Below are 23,220 nucleotides of genomic sequence, written 5' to 3' on the forward strand. Positions count from 1 at the left end.
CAGCTAACCCTACCAGATGAATGGAACATGATTATGTGTTTCAGTTTACCCACAGGACATCGACAAAAACGACCATCAGGCATTTTTCACATTGTGAGGGTCCTTTATTAGGATAATTTCTCTCTATGAAATGTACCTTTCTGTTTTACTATTGTTGGGTAAGTTCTAAATTAATTTTAATAAAGTACAGAAAATTATATGCAAGTGTCTTAGAATAGTCTGCAATATTTATAGAAAAGAGTCCTAAAAAATCTTTTCAAACTCCTTCCTCAGTTAAACTACCCAATAAACCGCTCCTTAAATGCAATCTGTGCTTTTCCATTCCAATGCCTTTGCACAAGCGGTTTTCTCTCCATGGCAATTCATTTTTATTTAGAGCCACCGTTGAAATAAGCCCAGTGTTTAAGACCTCTCTCAAATAAAATCAGCTTCATGAGACATTTCTCCATTTCATGCTCTTCTTGAATCTTATGACACTTCATTTTCCAATCTTGCTTATATATTCCATATTGTCCTCAATAGCAGGCAACCTTAGGCAACCTTGAGTTATTAATCCATTAATCATCTGGTATACTTAAGACTTTTAAGTGGTAAATGGTAAAAGCAATTTGTTGAGCTCAAGTGAACTATAGATAAAATATATTTATTTATGTCATACCTTAAGAAAACTAAAAGACTTGCATCATTGTACAGTCCTATCATTCTGGCAATCACAAGTGATAATATTGTTACTGGAAAATAAAGCTATTTTTAACCTAGTATGATGATAAAATAAGGAAAGTGATGATAATATGTGACTCTTTATCTTATAGTGAAATGAGATAAATAGACAGATGATCAGAAAATATTAGAGGGTTCATACCTGAATTACAAGTTAAAAATAATCCTTATTCATAGAAAATATCTTAAAAATTATTTAATATAAGTGTATTCCTCCTAGCATAAATATGAGGAAAATGTAATCTTGAGAGTTCTAGTGGCCTCACAATATCATTTAGCAGGTCAGTAGGAGTGCCAGGATGACAAAGAACCCAATAATAATAATTCCTTGTCCTCTGCACTATCTCTTCTATCACAAAACAGATGTGCTCTAATAAAAATACATGTTGGTGCCTTACTTTTTAACCCACTCAATGAAGCTAATTATTACTTCATAGATATGAAATTCCTTACTTTTGAATATATTATCATAATTAAAGTAACCTTAGTTAGATCACTCCCTATCTCTTTTGTACTAAATTTGGGCAAATGAGCATATTATGCACTTATCTTTATCACATCTCTGGAATATGATGGAAGGGCTCAAAGACATTGTTCAATAGTGGCCCGCTTTACAATCATTGCATCCAAGTTGACTTTGTGTATAAAAAATGGCTAATGTGTGCTAAAGACTTGTGTCTTTGAGCTGCCTCTGTGAGCCTTTGAGTTTTCTTTTCCATCATGTAGACAGTTTTGGGAAAATTTTTAACCCACATTAGTGTTTTCTCTTTGTAAAATTATTGGAAATTATATCTCCCTCTGATGTTCCTTTCCTATATTTTAGAAATCCGTTTTTCCTTTAGACAGACTTCTTCCCTCCGTTTTTGTGCATTATTTATCTCAGTAATTTTATAGTTTCTATTTTATATACTAAGTAATATCCAAAAATCTTACTCCCTATTTTCTTTATGCATAAACATGATTGCTTTTGATTCTAAAATCTGTTTTTGTATTTTATTTGTTCATTTTTTAATTATTAACTTATTATTTGCATAGTACTCCTATGTATGTACAAGGAGTACATTGTACAATGTACAAGGCATTGACTTTGTTCTGGGGGAATGATAGGGAACAGTGTTGTTTAATGCCCTGCTTAGACAACTCCCCAGTTGCCAGCACTATTCAATCTAGTCTATTTAAAAATATGAAGAGAAAATCTAGAATCATTAGTCATTTGAAGTTTTAAAAAAAACCAGCATGAAACATGGGAACCAAACATTTGAAATAGAAGACTTACCCACAGGTAGCATAGTCAATGGAGAAGAGAGCAAATAACTAAAGTATCAGAGTGGTTAAGCATGTGTTGAAACTTTGGTGGTGGAAATGGCTGTATATTTGCCTGTTGGGGAAGATTGCTAATCTCTTTAAACAAAGAAACTGTTTCTCTTTAACTTCTCATGTTGATATAAATCTCAAACTTCCTCCTGAAGAGATACATATTTTCAATGAAGAGATTGTATTGATCATTCACTTTGGAACTATTTTGAGTAGCTAAAGCATTAAATGTCTGGATGTCTGATTAATAAAATACATTGGGCTATCTCAGAACTACGAAAGCAATTTATAATAGAATTTTGTAACATATGTGCCATTGTTAACCAACACTAGTAGTTTTAGTTTGGGCACACCTACAGAACCATTCTATCATCTCTGGGGTACAATAAGAGTGAAATGCAATCACCAATGTAATATGAAGAAAGAAATATGCTCTCCATTTAATTATTGACTTAGGAAAAATGATTGAAAACACAAGATAAGAAATCCCTGCTTACATTTTATACTTGATTTTGTTATCATCAATACTTCCATTAGTTTTAGGTCTTTTATCAGCTTATAAACATCTCTTGAGACCTATGCCGTGGAATAATGTTTTCTGAAATTGTTCTGTATGATTACTTGCTTCTTACACAGAATTCATGTTGAGAAAAACGCCTTTAAAAAGTATTCCTTATAAACATACATATCAGATTAGCAGGGGCAACTATTTTCTTACCTTCAGTCATCTGTGTATGATATACTCACCATTTTCTTCTATTGTTTGGTAAGGTAATACTTGAAAATTTATTAAGTCTTAATTATCTACTTGTTACCCACAAATTAAGTTACATAGAGTATTCTAGGTACCATTTTATATTTATAATTTATGTTTGACTCATGCTAGGTCTAAAAATAATTGAATAGTCTAACATTTGAATAGTCTAAAAATAATTGAAAATGGGTTTCCAGGCTGGGCGTGGAAGCTCACACCTGTAATTCCAGCACTTTGGGAGGCCCAGGCGGACTGATCGCTTGAGGCCAGGAATTCAAGACCAGCCTGGACCATATGGTGAAACCCCATCTCTATTAAAAATACAAAAAAATAAAAATTAGCTGAATGTGGTGGGGTGTGCCTGTAGTCCCAACTACTCAGGAGGCTGGAGTCATGAGAATCGCTTGAACCTGGGAGGCAAACTTGCAGTGAGCTGAGATCATGCCACTGCACTCCAGCCTGGGGAACATAGCGAGACTGCATCTCACAAAAAAAAGAAAAAAAGAGAAAGAAAATGGGTTTCCAATACCATTATCTTCCTTAAAATAAATCTAAAACAATAAAGTAGAACTTTAAAATTATGGTTCTGAGGGTACTGCTTCTAAGATTGGTGTGTTGTAGCTGGGTCTATGCTGGTAATGCTGGTAGAAGGGTATAGTTAATTAATCAAATGGTTGCCAAAACTGAGTTTAGATTAAACTATATAAGCTATTTGAATAAACTTGTATGCATTACAAAAAAATCAAGGATATTTATTCACTTTATTTACCTACAAACATGCTATTTGAATTTCAACTTGATGCTAATATTGCAGTAAGGCCTTTAAATCCTACAAAATATATATCTGCAGTTTTCTGATAATTATGTCTGAGGTGCCTGTATCACCTGTATTTTGGCTGTATTGTGTAGGAGAACTACAGATATACTTCAATGAAACAAAATATTCTCATTTGAATTAAACATTTTTAATGCTGTATCAGAAGATACTTATGTCATGGGTATGGATATTAAGTATTTTCAAAAATCTGCTTTTCAAAAAGCTGCTTTCATTAGTTTCCTATGGCTGCTGTAACAAATTATCACAAACTTAGTAGCTTAAAGTAAGGGAAATTTATTCTGTCTGTTCTGGAAACCAAAAATCCAAAATCAGTGTTGCCTGGAAAAATAGAGCCAGCAGGACCACATTCCCCCTGGGGAGAATCCATATCCATCACTTGCCTCTTCTAGGTTCTGGCAGCTGCTGGCATTCATTGGCTTGTGGCTACATCTCTCTTTCAGCCTCTATTGTCACATTGCCTTCTATTCTATCTACCAAATCTTCCTCTGCCTCTCTTTTATAAAGATACTTGTAATTACATTTAGGGCCTGTTGGAAAAATTCAGGATAATATCCCCATCTCTTGAGAATTGCATCTGCAAAGCCTTTGTTTGTCATTTAAGGTAACAATTACGGGTTTCAGAGTTTAGGGTGTGGATATCTCTTGGGGACCATTATTTAGTCTACCATACTCCTTCTTAGCAATCTTAAGATTTTCAAAGTTTCAAATAAAAATCACAATGAAGTATCATCTTACCCTAGTTAGAAAGGCTATCATCAAAAAGACAAAAAGCAACCAATGCTGATGAGGGTACTGAAAAAAGGGAACTCTTCTACGCTGTTGGGGGTAATATAAATTACTATAAGCACTATGGAAAACAGCATAGAGATTTTTACAAAAACTAAAAATAGGACTACCATATGATCCAGCAATCTCACTACTGGGTATTTATCCAAATGGAAGGAAATCAATATATTGAAGAGATACCTGCACCCCCAGAAATTCATTGCAGCTCTATTCACAATAGCTAAAATACGTAATCAATCTAAGTGTCCATCAACAGACAAATGGATTAAAAAATGTGGAATGTATACACAATGGAATACTATTCAGCCATAAAAAGGAATGAAATACTGTCAATGCAGATGAGGCTGGAGGACATTATGTTAAGTGAAATAAGTCAGGCATAGAAATACCACAGGTTCTCACTCACATATGGGAGGACAATAAAATTTGAGTGGCAATAGAGAGTAAAATTGTGATTATTAGAGGCTGGGAAGTATAGCTGGGAGAGAAGAACAGGAAAAGATTGGTTAATGGATACAAACTTACAGCTACATAATAGGAATAAGTTTTATTGTTCTGTAGTACTGTATGGTAAATATGGTTAATGATAGTTTAGTGTGCATATTAAAAAAGTTAGAAAAGAAGATTTTTGAATGTTCACAACACAAAGAAATAATAAATGTTTGAGGTGATGAGTATGCTAATTACTCTGATTTAATCATTACCCATTGTATACATGTACTAAAGTATCTCAAAAAAGTACAGTTATTAAATGTCAAGTAACAATTTTATAAAAATTCAAAACTCCTAATTCCTTATACATAAATGGTGACTTAAAAAAATTATTAATCTTAAAAATTCTGTCCAGGCATGATGGCTCATGCCTGTAATCCTTGCACTTTGGGAAGCTGAGGTGAGTGGATGTCTTGAGCCCAGGAGTTTGAGACCAGCCTGGGGAACCTGGTGAAACACTATCTCTACTAAAAATATAAAAATTAACCCAGGCCACATGCTTGTAGTCCCAGCTACTCAGTAGAGTAAGGTGGAAGAATCACCTGAGCCTGGGTGGTCAAGGCTGAGGTGAGCCATGATCTTGCCACTGCACTCCAGTGTGGATGACAGAGTAAAACCTCATCTAAAAACAAAAAACAAAACCCAAAAAATTATTAGTGAATTTTGAGTCATAATGTGATTTCTGAGGATATAGAACTGTGTTAGGCAATACCCAATAGGGGTTTTAAATAGAGTGTAAGATTCAGTGCGTAACTTCATGCATCTGTGTTTTTTAGAATAATACCATTCATTCAACTAAAACCAGAAACCTAAGACACATCCCTCCCCCTCACTGCCCTCCCTTGCCTCCTCTAATTTGTCATTTGTCCTTGGACTTGGGCTCCAAATTGCTTTGAAATTTTCCCATTATCCTTCATTTCTTCTGTTGCCACCCTAGCCCATACCATTGGTAACCCTTGTCTGAAGTGTTGCAATAACTTCTTTATCAGTCTTAATTTACTGTAAATCCCTTTCAAATCCATTCTCAACCTTGCAGTTTCAAAGCATTTTCAAAGCACAAATATAGTATTTGCTTTAAGAATAAATTCCATCTTTGATTTTAGGATGAAGATCAGATTTTTCAAATGGCCAAAAAGTTGTAGTGCCAGACTTTCTCAAGTTTGATTAATACCACTTTCCCCATAATTTTCTGCAATTCAGTCCACCGCTCTGTAAGGGGGCAGTGATGGTGGTGGTCTGGATCTGCTTCTATTCACAGCCCCAGAGACCGCGTGATTAATCAATCTGGTCATACTAAAAGGTCTAGGGCAGGCGAACACCAAAGTCACCACCATAAGCCCAGCTAAAACTCTTTTTATTTGAAGAATGGAGCTATCTCACACTTTTATTTTCTTAAAAATCATCATGATGGAAAATTTTGAAATGAGCTAAGGAAATATAGAAACTGTCACAGAAGGAAGCAGAACTGCTGGAAAAGAGAAGTATAGACAGACTGCAGAGTCAGGGGGATAAGGAGATGAGCCCATGTTTCTGACTTTGTGCTGCCAGAACATGAAGCTTTCCTATTTTAGTTCTTTGATTCTGTGAGATCTTGCTGACCTTAAAATAAACTTTCTGTCTAATCTCATCCTTTTTGTTCATTTATTTTGAAACTTGAATGGGTTTTTGTTTATTGAAACCAAAAGGGCACTGGGTAGGCCAAGAAATTAAAGTCAGAAAAGACAGGAAATCTGTGGTAAAGTACATGGATTTATTGAGAATATATTTTTTATAGCATAAATAGATCCCATTTTCCCATTACAAATGTCCCAACAATATTAAAATAAGAAACATTAAGATTAACAAGTTAGAGGTCATCTTATACGCAAAGTAATTGTACAAATGATTTATAAATGTTTAAACTGACTTTTTTTTGGTAGATAGATGCTTCTTACTATCTCAGAAAACATTGGAAACATTCAGCAGATATGAACTGTTTTTGTTAACACATTGGTGATACTGATAATTACATCTTTTTTGAATTTAGTTAATTTAATTGATTAGTGCAGGGTATTAATGAGGTCATAGTTACAGATCTTATAGTTAGCTCTGTTCCATTTAAGTGACCACAGATTGACTTCCCACCTCAATAAGCCACCACTGCTGTGTATCATTAACTGCAATAGCAACTAAATTAAAATGTGAGATTGCATCTCTAAAATGATGACTGCTTTGGAAAAACGATTCAAACCTTGTGCTTTACTTACTATGGGTCACTAGTTTCATCTTTGTGTGTGCAAACTAGGATACTTTCTATCTTTAATAATGAGACAGAGAAAAACAACCCTTTCTTTCTTTCCTTCTCTGTGAATATTCATATCAAAGACTTTTTAAAAAGTATCTTGGAACATAAATTAACCCTTGCTTAAAATTCTGAAGACTAATTTCTATCCTTCAACAATTACATCACCCATTTTAATTGTTTTGATTATCTGCTATCACTTTTCCATGTAATTGCACCAAGAAGAAACACTAACTAACAGTTAAAGTTGCTGATGCAATTAGAATAATTACCTTAATGTTATAAACTTATAGCAGTCCTACTGGAAAGTATTAATGATGGCAGCCAAATATTATATAAAGTAGATTTTTACTTCCTCTGTGTTAAACTTATGTATTAAAGTGAAGAAAAATACAGAAAATAACAGAAATTATGAGTCATTGGCACAGTTAGAATTTAGTAAACAAAGAGTTGATGGTTACATGGAAGCAATTGAAGGTCCTTATCATTTTCAAAAATAAAAATTTAATTAATGACTAATGTCAGGATAATTTCTGAATTTCTCCTAAAATTGCTGTAGTTGATTCATCACCGAACCAGCTTTGTCTCCAGCTTTGCCTGAAGTCGGTCTCAGAGGATTTCAGATAATAGTTTTGAATATATGATGCATACATAAAATTCTTAGGCATTCACCTGCAGCTAATTAAGTGAATTAATTTTCCTTTGCTAATTCCTGAGTTTAATAAGAAGCCCAAATCGTGACACTGTGTTAGCCTACACTTCTTTAAATGGGAAGAAGGGGGGGTTAGATCAACGTAGGTATCACACTAAATCCACTATGCTTATATAATCAAATTCTCATATTGAGATATAAAAATTTGATTATATGTTTCAGATCCAGCATCTATTAAACGCCATATTACCAGATTTGAATGATGGAATTTAGGGAATATCAAAATTAACACAATTCTTCCCAGTTATACATTGTGTAAGCTAATGCAACTTCAATTCTGAGATTTATTTTATAAATGGATTTTGCACTGAACAGAATAGTTCCTTTTTTTTAACTTATCTTCTTTTTAAAAAATATATGTGTATGTGTGTATATATATGTATATGTGTATATATGTTTATATATACATAATGGATTTGTGTTTGCCTGATTGTAATGTGAGAGAATGATACTATATATCCTATAGTATATATATTTTATATTTTTCTTTATAATATACAAATTCCTGTAGATTAAAAATATGCTTAAATAATCTAATTTATATTTGTACACAAAATGCTCAAATAAAGATGAGTTAGTTTACATAAATTGGATTATATCACATATGCTGTATGATTTTTTGGGGGGGTTGGTATAAGATTGCCTGACTTAGTAAAAATCAATTTAAAATAAATACAGGATGCCTAGTTAAATATAAATTTCAGACAAACAAAAATACATTTTTATTATATGTATGCCCCAATATTACATTGGGCAGATGATACTAAAATATTGTATTTATTTGAAATTCCAGTTTACCTGGATATCATATATCATGTGGGCAGAACTTTTGGTCTATTTTCTCTTTTGTTTGGCTCGGACTTCCTTGTCCCGCCCTCTTTTACAGCACCCAGCTGTCTTATAAAAAACAACCTATATTAAAAACCATAGACAAATCCTTTGAGACTCTTTTTGTGGTCATGTAAAGGCACACAGTCATGTTAATATGGATTAATAATAATAGATTATTATTGAGTAATTAGTATAAGTAAGGTACTTTTAAGTATATTACATATGTATTTAAATCAATTATCAGAATAACCAGTAATATAAGTATTACTATTAGCTCCTTTGTACATATTTGAAAAATGAGTCTACAAACATTAAGCAACATACTTAAAGTGATACAGTTAACAAGTTATATATTAGAATTGGGATTTAGACCTTAGGATACTGACTCAACCCACATTCTAACTATTAACTATTTTTTATGTGTATTTATATACCTGTATTTTACAAATATTAAAACTATCTTTCATCTAGTAAAGGCTAAGAAATGGAAAATTCCGACTACTCATACTCAAAAAGTTCAGGTAGTTTAATTTTTAGTAAACCAAGTGTAGCATTATTGTGAAAATATCATTGTAAAACATAGCAAATTAGCTTGACATTATAATGAATTTATTTCAAAGCTTTATGTAGCATAAATTGTGACTTTACAAAAATGTTTAAACCTGAATTATTTTCCTTATATATTTTCTCTCTTAACCTTTTCTCTTTTACCTACATATAAACAGCTATTGTGTGTGTGTGCATGCATTTATGTTATCAACATATAAACATACTTGTAGAAAATATATTAATTAGCATATATGCCCACTCTGAAGATATTTTTAACTTAGTATGCCTACGCACATTTTCTAAAATAAATAGTGTGCATTTAATACTGCAAGTCAGTTTGAAACACATTTTAACTGTGAGTCTCTGAGGCTTTACAGCTGTTACATTTCAAACTCAGGGAGCCATTCTTGAAAGCAGAGAACATCTCACAGTTCTTTGCTATCTGAACCAAAATAGTTTTATTTTTAAAACACTTAGGAAGTTGGGTCATAAATTTAGTAATATTTAGACAGAAAAAGATGTTACTAAAGTAATTACCCTCTACAAAAATCTGAGGTAAGAGATTGAACAACTTCAGCCACACAGTGTCTAACATTATGAAATCCCAGTTTCTCATTCTACTACAATTTGTAATGTAATTCCATATTATTAAGTGGACAGATGTGAATATGATATATTCTGTCTGCAAGAAAAGACAATGCCAGTATTTCATAGACAAGTCAGATCAAAGCTCTACAAAGCTGTCTTTGACAAAAATAGATTGTTTGATTATTAGAAATAATAATATATATAAATAAATATATAAAAATCTATCTATCTATCTATCTATCTATCTATCTATCTATCTATCTATCTATCTATCTATCTTTTTTTTTTTCCATTGCCCAGGCTGGAGTGCAGTGGCATGATCTCAGCTCACTGCAACCTCTGTCTCCTGGGTTCAAGCGATTCTCCTGCCTCAGCCTCCCAAGTAGCTGGGATTACAGGTGTGTGCCATCAGGCCCAGCTAATGTTTGTATTTTTGGTAGAGACAGGGTTTTGCCATGTTGGCCAGGCTGGTCTCAGCCCACCTCAGCCTCCTAAAGTCATACATATTTTAGTACATGTTTAATTATCTAGTAACTCTACTGATGAAAATCCTTAAATGCTAATGGTGAGTGTGGGTAACAAACAGTGATCATCATAATGATACCCTTTAGATGACATTAGCAAAATACTACTACTTATAATAGACAATAATAGTAATTGTAATAGTGATTATATTAACAATTTTTATTGAATAATTTCTATGGGTCAAGGCTGTTTTAAGGATAATAGTTATACTGCATTGTTCAATCATCAGAAAACCATATTGGGGTAAGTACAACTTTTGTCTCTTTTCAGGTGAATAAACTAAGGCATAGAGGTATTAAGGATGTGCAGTGTTAAGCTAGTACATGCTCTTAAAACAGCAGTGGCCTGGCTACAGAGCCTGGCCTCTTGAAAGATACTTGTTAAAGTTCCTGATGATATTGATGTTGTAAATGAGTGCAGATTCAAAAATGTTGCATAAATTATATTTTTTATTTTAAAGTATTTTAAAGTAATATATGTTTGTTATTAATTAATTTAGTCCATTGAGAGGAAAAAAATTAAGTCACTCCATACCTTGACTCTAATAGTCCAGTTCTACACCTCAGATCCAATGATTTAAAAAACGAATAAAAAACTTACTTTGCCTTATATTCGACACAGTTTTTTATCGTTTTGATTTTTTTGTATAATTTTTGATACATATTATGATATATTTTTTGATATATGGTTTGCTGTGGTTACACTCTGGGTTTTATTTTTTTGGTGGCCTTCTCTGGCTGGTTTCCCTACCAGTAGCAGAACGTCTGTATTAGTCTCAGAGTTTACATCTATACATAACACTATCCAGAGCTGAGTTGTTTTCCACTTTTTACTATTTCCAGCCACCTTACAGAACTCTTGAACTGCTCTCTGATTCACCGATATGGTTCCCAAGCTCGCCTCGGAAAACAGTCGCTTCACCCAACAGGATAACACCTATTGGGTTGGCTCCTCAGCGCTGTGAGGCAGCATAATCGCAGTAGCGAGAGAGTTGCTATCAATAATACTTGGAACTGAGAAATAGGTCGATCCCATCCAAACTTCCTGGCTTCTTCAAAATGGAGAATATTTTATGTGAAATAATGTTTGCCTTATTCCAGGCTTTTCCAATCCACAGCCTGAGGGCCCCATGCAGCCCAAGACGGCTTTGAATGTGGCCCAACATGAATTTGTAATTTTTTTTTTTTTTTTTTTTAGTGTCAGCAGTTATTTATTGTCCTGTTTACAAAATGGCTGTCCTGCAACTGAATTAATTTTTTTCAGCTTCTTCTTTTTTTTCGATTACCAACTTTGAAGTTCAGGGATACGTGTGCAGGATGTTGCATGTTTGTTACATAGGTAAACATGTGCCATAGTGGTTTGCTGAACAGATCATCCCATCGCCAAGATATTAAGTCCAGCATGCATGAGCTTTATTCTTCCTGAAGCTCACCCTCTTCCCATCCCCCACCCTCAGACCGGCCCCAGTGTGAGTGGTTTCCCACAAATATGTCCATGTATTCTCATCATTCAGCTCCTACTTATACGTGACAACATGTATGTAGTATTTGGTTTTCTCTTCTTGCGTTAATTTGCTGAGGAATCCATTAACCAAATTCTTAAACTTTCTTAAAATGTTACTAGCTTTCTTTGAGTTTTTATTTTATTTAACTCATCAGCTAGTGTTAGTGTATTTTATGTGTGGCAAAGACAATTCTTCTTCCAGTGTGACCCAGGGAAGCAAAAAGATTGGACATCCTTGCCCTACTCTTTAGAAACATCTACTTCCTTCTCACACTGAGAGAGAAGATGATGAAGTGAACCTGATTTTCTTTTTGCTTATGTAGGAGACATATGCAGACATTTGTAGGTTATTTTATTTATCCACAAATTTTTTTTATATTCCAAGTATATGACTAAATTTCCATTTAAAAAACTTGGTATTCAAGGAAACAACCTTATAATAAAATTATGTCTCTGTATATTTTAGGAATGTTTTTGTTCTAATTGTTATTCTCTTATTACAGAATACAGTTCTCATATGTAGAAACTCTATTTCTCTCTTCTGTCTCTATTTCTCTAACGTATTAATATATGCTAATAATCTTCAAATGACTGTTTATTTTCATCCTGTTTCATTTCATTGGTTTGACTAAAAGCTTTATGGTTACTGTGTACTTTTCAAAATAATGTCAGCCTCCTATGTCTTCAATTTATCATAGTCTTATGTAAAATACTATGACAACTCTACAATTCCACAATTACCTATTCATAGTCTTAAAAACGGTATTGATTATTCATAATTAAATAGATATATAGTTTATATTTTCATGGTAATGTGTGTATTTTCATATGCACTTAGATATGAAACAAATGAATCCTTTTACAGCTTAATAACAAGCATACATTCTGAGAAATGTGTTGCTGGGCGATTTTCTCCTTGTATGGACATCATAGAGTGCACTTAGACAAGCATAGGTGGTATAGCCTGCTACGCACCTAGACTGTGGGGTATATAGCCTATTGCTCCTAGGCTACAAACCTCTACAGTATGTTATTGTACTGAATATTGTAGGCAATTGTAATGGCAAGTATTGTATATCTAAACATGCCAGAAAAGGTACAGTAAAAATATAGTATTATGACCTTATGGGATCTCCATTGTATATATGGTCCATCTTTGAACAAAACACCATTTTGAGGCACACGACTGTACATAGGCATTCATATGCATGCCAATTCATTAAACTTTTTATGTATATAATTATTTAATGTTTAAGAGTTTGCTCCTTTAAATATTTTGTTATTCTAATAAATGGATGTTATCTTATACAAGTAGTTTTATGTTTAAAAATGACATAATCATCACAAGTAAAAGTTTGAGAGATTTGCAAACAAGAATGTCAACAATCGCTCTACTAACTTGTCTAGTTAAACATGATTTATGAGGAAGATGTTCCTCAGATGAATAAAGGGAAGAGAAGAACTCAGCTAATACAAACCATAAAACTCTGTGTGGAATCTATTAGGGCTTGAAGCCTCTTTAGTAGTTTGGAAAACGAAGCAGATGTTTCACTGAACAGGAGACAATAAAGAGAATGCAAAAGCACAGCTGCATCTCTATCACTTTTTCTGACCTGGTGTTTTTGAGAAAATTAAGTCAATTTTTATTTTCCATTTGGTTTAATTATGTTCTCTGTAATTGTGTCACTGAATTCAAATTTGTAAATGATAAATGTGTTACTTAGGTGTCAATCTGAAATGGATGTGATAATTTAGATTATCTGCCTTAATTGATTAGCCAAACATATAAAGCAGGCAAAAATGAGTGTTAAAATGACAATTTTCTTGCTACGAAAGATAATATCAATCAAGCTAGATATTTCTGGGAAGCAATAAAATCTTCTTCCTAAAAGAAAGGTCGTTAAACTTGAATTATTTAAAGTACTGCATTTTTGTTTTCTGGATGTAATCTATGACATAAAATGTCCCTTCCAATGAAAGCCCTCTTAGTTGTCATGTGTGTGCCTAATTATTCCTTTTAAAATTTCTTGTGAGATATTATATTGAATTCAAAACAAAGGAATATAAATTGGTTGCTTTTATGGAAACTTCTTGTCATTACAATAGTACCAAAATTGTATTATATTAATACCCCAAAGGGTTCAGGGACAGCATCTTTTAATCACAGGTGCTAATAGTTCTAAAAGATATGAGTAATATGAGTATTTAAATAGCAAATATGTTACAAATATTTAAGCAAGTTAAGTTAAAAAAATCAGTGAACACATCAGGGTATGTCTGGTGTTGTCATTATGTATGGCTTTTGTCATTAGATGGAAAAACCTTTTGGTTATTAGATTTTTTGGATACTGGAATTGCAAATGAGGAATTTGGGATCTGTATTACAATGCACACTCATTTTTTCTATGATTACATTTCCTTGGCCTTGGTGAGCTGTTTTATGTAAATTTTCTTAGGTCCCAGACATTTGTGTGTGATGATCAAGGTCAAATTTGGACTATTCCAAGATATTACCAAAATGTAAGAAACATCATTAAGCCATTTTGAAAATGTGAAAAATATTATGGGATAGAAAAAATATTCTTTATTATGTCAGTGAAAGCCAAATCCAGGCTTCATCAGATACATCTACATTTGTTTTTACTTCTATTATCTCATAACTACTAAATGTCTTAGCTGGAGTTCTTTTCCTATATTTTCCATTTTTTATTGGAGTTGATGGCATTATCTTTCTTATCTGCCTGATTACATGTTTCTGTGTGCATATCTATAGAGCTTGCTCTCAAGTGTTTTTGTAAATTGAATAAAGTGTTTTCCTTCTTTTTGTCCATGACATAGTCTCATATCATTCCAGATATAAGGAGGTCTGATTTGAAAATACTTTTATTCTTTTTCTGCCTGGGTTTTTCTCAGAGAGTGGGGCAATGTCCCAGCACTGTCATTGATGTAAATAAGTCATAATAGAAAAAGAAACCTATGTCCTATAGGTTAATCTCAGTATTGTCACTCAGGATAGCAAAGGGTAGAACAAAAATACATCATTGTCACTGACCACAGGAGACAATATACCTGAAGCAAACATTTTTGATTATGGAATTCAGGAGAAGGTGTGGAAGGGTAAAAGGTGTCACCTGGACATTCCACTTCTTTCAAGCTATCCTAGGAAATGGACTAGCACATTCCACAAAGAAAAGAGATTGTAGAACTGTACAGGATTGAGGACTGAGCCAATATCCTTGAAAAGATTATGGGCCTCAGAAGTGTCAGACCTTTTTTTTTTTTTCTTTTAGCAGATTCACAGAGCTTTATAACCATGCAGACCAGAAAGCTGCCCTTGTACTTGCTTTCAGACCAGAGAATCTTCTAAGCACATACGACCAAATCTGCATCTTTTGAATGTCCTTGGGTCATGCCTGAAGCAATGATGATAATAGCTGGCACCCTTTTCTTTCAATGTTCACTATAACCTATGAGTATTCTCATTTTATGGATGAGAAAACATAAGTCTAGAGAAATTAAGTTACTTGTCAAAGATCATACAAACTTTTAAATGGTGGACTTGTAAATTCTAAACTTTTAGAATGGTGGATAACTTGAAGCCAAGTTCCTTAATGCCAATTAATCAACTCTGTCTTTGTAATTATATGTATATCTCTAAAGGTATCCTTCAATGAGTGGAGTATTTTATTACCTCAAAATAACTATCCTTCCATTAACTGTGGATTTTTAGTTGTTTAAATGTGGCAAGTGCCTTAAAGATTATTTTACCCTACCTCTGCTGAAAATGAGAAAGAAAGAACGAGAAAAAGAAAAGGAAGGAAGGAAGGGAGGGAAGGAGGGGAGGGAGGGAGGGAAGGAAGGAAAGAAGGAAAGAAGGAAAATTAAATGGCACGACTGCAATTATGGACCTAAACCAAAACAACTGAGGAAGATATTCTGTGCCCAGTTCCAGGAACTGTACAGGGGGCTTTACTTTCTTACCCTTACATGTATTAATAAATTACCCTTAAATCTTAGCCTTAAAGGAATATCTTTTAAACTGAAGAATTTTGAATCCTGCTGAAAATTGGAAGGAAATAAATGGACTGTCAGTGTTAAGTCTCTATTTCACTTGTAGGAGATGGGCTTGCACTGTACAATGAAACGGGAGAGAGCAAACAAAAAGAGGTAATTTCACTGTATCAATAAGGGGAAAGTGAGTTGTGTGAACCTCAAAAGAAGGGTAAACCATATTTGAAAATTGCTTAAATTATTTAAACTTATTGTTATCAACTTTAAATCAAATCCTGCATTAGAAAAACAGTAGGGGTAACCGAATTGCTTCTAAATGTCTTTCAGTGATTCCTTTACGAGATGAGGCATTAGAATAATTTTATTATAGTTTTAAAAAGTATTTTGTTTTGTCTGTTACTTGAGATAATTGATGAACAGATTGTGTGAAATAAAATAATTTTTGCTATTGAAATGTTGAGATGCTCAGGAATTTTCTAGGCTTTTTATAGGTACAACTTTGATATCTATTTTTAAAGCTTATAAAATGTCTTAAAATTAAAAAAAAAAATTGAAGTCCATGATTCTTCTATTAGACAATAAGGAAATTTATCAGGTCAAAGGTTTTAAATAAATAATAAGAAGTGCTGTGAGAAATTTTTTGTAAAATAGATTCCCACATTATATTAAATCTCATAAGTGGAATAAAGTTTAAAATATGAAAACAAAATTTCTGTTTTAAAATTTAAAAATAACCCCACAATGTTGAAGATAACTACTAAATAACTGGGGTTTTACTAACACTTATTTTTTCATTTAGATTCATAGTTGTATGTCATTGTGTTAGGTTGGATGCTGCAAATTCAGAATCTCTTTTTGAAAATGTAATTGCCTTTAAAAAAGATGAAATTTAGTAAATTTTATACTTGATATATAATCTACTATTTCTTAAAAGTCATAGTTGTTAAGATAATTACTATTTCAGGATAAGACACAGAGAAACTGAAGTAGTCTCTTCCACCTACATTTGAGCTCTGCATACTTTCCTGTATATCCAGGGTTTGAACTTGAAGCAAATGGTTGAATTTCCATCCTTTTTGTCACCTGTGGCTTCGGCTGAATCACTGGCTTCATGAGTCACCTTGCTATTCCAAATAGTTTGCTCTGATTTTAGACCACATTGTCCTAGATGTGCAACCTGATATCTTCTATTTGATTTACATACCAACAACAAAATAAGCAAATAAAAGTTAAAACAAAACCAACTTATACGTGTTGAGTATCTTTTATCTGAGATGCTTAGAACACAAATATTTCAGATTTTTGATTTGTTTGGATTTTGGAATATTTGCATATACATAGTGAGATATTGGAGACAGTACTCAAGTCTAATCACAAAATTCACTCGTTTTATATGTACCTTATACTCATAGCCTGAAGGTAATTTTGTACAGAAATTTAAATAACTTCGTTATTGAACAAAGCTTGTATGTAGCAAACCATCAGAAAGTCAAGCTGTCACTATCTCAGCCACTCTTGTGGACAGTCTGTGATTGTTTGACATCACCATCATTCCCGACTCTGAATTTATATGCTCCTGATAAGCAATCATTTATTACATTTATTCACACATAAGTACATAACAATAGAAAATATAACTTGTTATTAATATAGTGAAAAAATGATGTATCCAGCATAACTAAGCAGCACAGTAGCCTCTCATTTCTATCCTGTTTTGAGTGACATTACATGGGACAAACAGCATCTTGTGCTCCTGTTTTCCTTCTTTTGCCAGGAGACAACTCGGTGCCTAATGGAAATTGCCATTTGTGGAGCAAAATGGCATTCAAAATGTTTTGGATTTGGGAGCATTTCAGATTTCAAATTTTCAAATTAAAGATGATCCATCTGTATAATTGATTTTATTATGGGTCTGGAAAAAACCAATATGGTTGTTTCCACAATAATACTGAAAAAATACAATTTATTAAATCTTTAAAATGTAGTTTTCGAAAGCTTATTGGCCACTATTCTCCACAAGTTCTTGGACACCAGCATGTTTGCTGGTTTTATCCACAGTGTCCCGTCCTTGCTTTCTCGTGTGCTTTTCTCCACCACCAAATATATATGTAAATGTAACACTACCTGTTTCCTTTCTGTCTGTTTCCAACATCTTTTTGAGCTTCATCTCTACTTTAAAGGATTTTCTCAATATATTCTGGGAAAAACAAATCCTTCCCGCATGGAACTATGTGCTAGCTAATTTAATAATTTTCAACAAGCTACTCTTTTTCTCTAGTGATTTTGTAAACCCCGCAAAAGTCTCTAAATCTACTTCCCAAATACGATGTAATGATGACAAAATACAATCATTATGTAGTTAAAACTTTCAGATGTTCTCCCCAACTACTTTCCTTGAAGTGATTGGTGCTGTATGTCAAATAATCATGAACAATGAAGATGGTATATTTTCTGTGTGGCACAGAGACAGTGTAAGCAAACTAAAGGTAAATGTTTTCTACTCTTCAGAGAGGGTGTATGTTCTGTTTCATACTGTTATCTCTTTTTCCTAGGTGTTTGCTGTCTAAGTCTGTAATGTCTTCTTCAGGTGGAGTTCCTAGCACAAGGGATCCTGAATATGGAATAAGTTTGGAGGTGAATGGATGATGGGAACTGCTCTGTTCCAGAACATTCATCTCTGCATTTTCACCTCTTACTCATATATTTATACATCCTGTACCTCTCAGCTGGTGGTACATTCTGTTGAGGTATATTGATACATGGAATAATATGCATCCTTCCCCTTAAGGTATTACTCCTCACGCTAAATCTTAACCCTAGGACACTCTTCTCTAGGACTGGGTTCACTATGCCACGCAACATTTCTATGCATCACAGAGGGTCACTGGTAGACAGAGGGTAATTGGAGGATAAACAGCTGTTATTGCCACAATATCTTCAGGGAAAAATGGAAATAAAGTTGAATTGTTAGGCTGTGTATGTGGATCTGATTCTACATGCAAGTATTAGGAGATTAGATTATTACCCTGACTTGTATCCTTTAACTTAGGCCCTCAGGCAAAGGTTTCTGCTTTCTTTGAAGTAGACGTTCTTAAACGTTTCAGTTCTGTTCCTCAGCACTTCTAGACAAACTTTAGTTTCTGCTTGACCAGGACCAAATTTTCAAAACAGTGAATTTTATTGGATCTAAGATGCCACCTATAATATGTGCACCGTTATTATATGTAGCACAGAAAGTGGAAGAATAAAGCTCCATCCATTTAACTATGACCAAATATTTTTATGTCACTTGCGGCTTTTATTTTATTCTTACTGAAATAACTATTTTCTTATATGTCACTCTCGTTCAAACCTAAAAAAATGAAATGTAAGTGAAAAAATTAGTTAAATAATTTTAAAGCTAAAACTTTATATTCAGAATTCAAATTTTTGAGCAGGAATCATCAGTATCTTTTTTCTTTTTCCACATACACTCATCCTCTGTGGCTACATGAGCATTGGTGATCCACCATTCCTTAAAACAATTCTGCACTGTTTTCTCTAGGATTATTGTCTAAGCAGCTGACATCTATTCTAAAATATTAAATATTTTATTCACAGGGGCAGGCAGTGACAACTACACCACATCTGCTTTTGAATGGCAATAGTCATAAGTTAACAAATTTAGGCACATTGAAATCTGAAAAAAAAGCACCCATGAAATATGTAGATGTGTTTTAGCTAGAAATTTCAGGTTCTCTGTCACTATAATTAAATGATGGGAACTTGTAACTTTCTGTCGAGGCTTCAGTTCCACAAGCACTCCTGATCCACCATTAGTACATTTCCAGTGGTCAGTGGGAAAATTCCACATGTCACTGAGTCCTCAGTGGCACAAGGGTACATTTTGTCCAGAAAATCTTTCTTTCCTGTCACCATAACAAAAAGATGAGCATTTGTGTTTCTTCTAGTTGTGGATTCTGCCTCAACAAAAACTTCTTTCCCAAGGCTTGGAAAATTTTTAGCAAACAATGCTATATTCCTAGCACAAGGGATCCTGAATATGGAATAAGTTCTGAGGTAAATGGATGACAGGAGACTGTTTCATTCATCTCTGTATTTTCACCTCTTAATCATATATTTACACATTCTCTATTTTCCAGTTGGCGGTGCATTCTGTTGAGGTATATAAATGCAATTCCATGTATCTATGTAGTATATAGATACTATATAGATACCTCTGTTGAGGCATATAGATACCATTCCATGTATCTGTATATTCTATATTCTATAGCTACATGGAATGGTATCTATATACCATAACAGAAGTATCTATATACTATATGTAGTATATAGATATATACACTATATGTATATTCCATGTATCTATATAGTATTTATATACTATATGTATAGTATATATACACATATATGATATAGGTATATATAGTATATATACACTATATCTACATACTATATATGGTACATATATATGTGGTATAGAGATATAGCGTATATATACTACATATGTACTATATATAGTATATAGAAGTAGTGTATATATACTATATATACCATTATATCACATATATACTGTATATACAGTATATATGATATATACAGTACATATACATATAGTATATATGTACTATAGAGTATATATGTACTATATGGTATATATACTATATATAAGTACTCTATGGTATCTATAGTATATATAGCATACTATATATACCATGTATAAACACTATATATAGTATATAGACACTACATAGATACATGGAATGTATATAGAGACATAGAATGGTATCTATATACTTTAACAGAACAGAATGGTGTGGATCCTTCCCCATAGGATATTACTCGTTATGCTAAATCTTAACTCTAGGGCACTCTTCTCTAGGGCTGGGTTCACTGTGCCAGTCAAAATTTCTGTGCATCAGAAAGAGTCACTGGTAGCAAAAGGTACTTGGAGAATAAACAGCTGTTATTACCACAATATCCTCAGTAAAAATGGAAGGGAGACAATTATGTTCACAATAACTCTGATTCCCCAGGTTTGTAGCCCCAAAAGTAAAACATGCCCCCTTGTTCGCAATTTCCTCAAAGGAGACCCACAGAGCATTTGTGTGTATGCAGCAAACTCTACTGGATTTGAGAAGAAAGAGGAAAAACAGCAAAATGTAACAAGTAACTTAAATTGAACATTCTTGATTTTGATCCTCAGCAGTATTTTCTTGGAGATAGGCTCTGCTCTTATTTCTAAGATGCTTGACTCTCTCTCATTCTGCCCTCCACAAAATCCTCTCCTCTTCCTCCTCTGCTCTCTTGCACATTCTAATTCAAATTTCTTTCTTTCCTAGAGAACTTTCTCTGTTTCTTCAAATCGTATATTTATACTTAAAGCACAAAAATGCTTCTCAGTGTCTTTTCCTGTAAAAATACCCAAAATCACAGTTATGCCCTTTGCTTCAAAAGGCTTTTTTCATAGAAGTAGATGTTCAAATAAAGTTGCCATAGCCACATGTCCCATGGGAGTTCCATGGCCTGTGTAGTTCTAAAAGGCTTCATGAAAGGGCTATGCTTGAACTAAAAGTTTAAATACAGAGAAAAGTAAAAATGAGTCAGGTAGAAGGTCTGGGCAGGAAGTCAGAAGAAGTAACAGAAGTGTGAGAGAAATGTGCAGTTATTTGGGAAAATTAGCTGCCTATAATTAGTTCTGATCAGTCAAAGACTTTAACACGAGCTCTTCTACTTCACTCTAACACTCTTGCTTCTGCCATCAATCATTAATGATAAAGCAGATGCTCAATAAATCAATTCATAGGCCAGTCTGCATTAGAGGCCCTGTTTTTCAGCTCTGATTTCCTAAACCCCATGTACGTTTTTCATAGCTTTGGGGTTGATTATATGAATATGTGATAATTGTGTTCATTTTAAACACTTCAGCTGACTCTGTGGTCATTCATACAAGTGAAATACTATATTTAAAATAATTTAAATTATCTAATACTTGAAAAGTGGTCATTTGGAGAAAGAGAATGTATGTGTGTGTGTGTGTATGTGTTTGTTTGTATGTATGTGTATGTGTGTGTAATTTAAGGGAGCAATAAATAACAGTACAAGATAAATTCTGGAAGAGAGGGTGAAAGGGAAGTACCTCAATGCAGGCACTTGGAGAGATTGAATGTAGTACAAAGTTAAAGGGCACTTTAAGAATAGAGGAAAATAAGATTTGGGATATAGAAGTTGTTCCAAAGAAAAGAAATTGGGAGAGTAGTAAAATAAAATTTTTCATTTTGCTATTTTGTTTAGGTCTCTCATGGGAAATACAAGTATTTGTATGCATTTGAATTTCATAACATTACTCTTGCTTATTATTAAGGCAAATCATGTGATAGAGCAGGGCATGCTTGTAATTTTCTGTTGCTTGTGTGGTGGGAAGCACACAAATTTCTTCTCTGGTGGAATGAAATCAAGCATGTTTCTGCATAAGATTTCTGGCTCCCCTCAGCTTTCTGTTCAGGGACTACTGTTTGGGAGAATTTCATGCTAATATGTTCCCAAATCCCAGACTCCTTCTTTAAGAAATGCGTTTGTTTCATTGGTATGTGATAGGTGCTTGATATATAGTTGGTGTGTAATAAATATATTTTAAATGCATAGATGCTTGAATATAAAGCAAGTCCATCCTGAAGAAGGAAAAAAGGAGGCAGTGTTTTTTGTTGTTGTTGTTGTTGTTGTTTTGTTTTTTGTTTTTTTTGTTTGTTTGTTTTTTTCCTATCAAGCTCTCCAGACTTCTTACAATGGTCAAAACCAGATTTCTTATCTGTGAAGCTACTATATGACCTATAAGTCTAGAAAATTATTCTAGACTTAAATGAAAAATGATGATATGACTTTCCCCATAAGTTCCTTTTACATATGAGGATCTCTTCCATTCTTATAGAATACCAACAACAATAATAGCCATGATATTAATAGTATTAGTCATGGCTAATATTTACATGTTACTGATTTTAGAGATTTTTGCAAGAGCCAAAGCATGCCTCATTCTGGCCATGCAACTTTACAGAGAAAATTCCTTTGTAATAGGAGGATCCTTGTAGAAAGTTCTCTGCTCTCCTCTTGACATTTCCAAGACATTTAAGACAGGTACTTTCTCCTTAATGGAATTTCTCCACTGAGTTTTCCTTCTGTTTAACTACCTGTTGGCTACATACTCTTTCGTGAACTGTCTGTCATCTCGGCAAACTAAGCAGTTTTCGGGCAACATTATGCCTCCTATCTTGCAGAAGGAGCTCTTCCCTGCTGGCAAGCAATATTTACTTGCGTTT

At 33.4% G+C, this 23,220-nt stretch overlaps 1 long non-coding RNA gene across 2 annotated transcripts in view; it reads left to right on the top strand.

Annotated features, from left to right (window-relative positions):
• Nucleotides 1-19,266, top strand: part of LOC108586340 — an 80,928-nt gene extending 61,662 nt beyond the window's left edge. Inside the window, exons 4-5 of one of the 2 annotated variants that reach the window (XR_001903531.3) lie at nt 16,011-16,060; nt 16,942-18,441. This is a non-coding gene — a long non-coding RNA (uncharacterized LOC108586340). The other variant, XR_001903529.3, reaches the window with a different exon arrangement.
• The last annotated feature ends 3,954 nt before the right edge of the window (nt 19,267-23,220 follow it).

Source organism: Papio anubis, chromosome 5 (assembly GCF_008728515.1).
Source record: "Papio anubis isolate 15944 chromosome 5, Panubis1.0, whole genome shotgun sequence".
Taxonomy (NCBI): domain Eukaryota; kingdom Metazoa; phylum Chordata; class Mammalia; order Primates; family Cercopithecidae; genus Papio; species Papio anubis.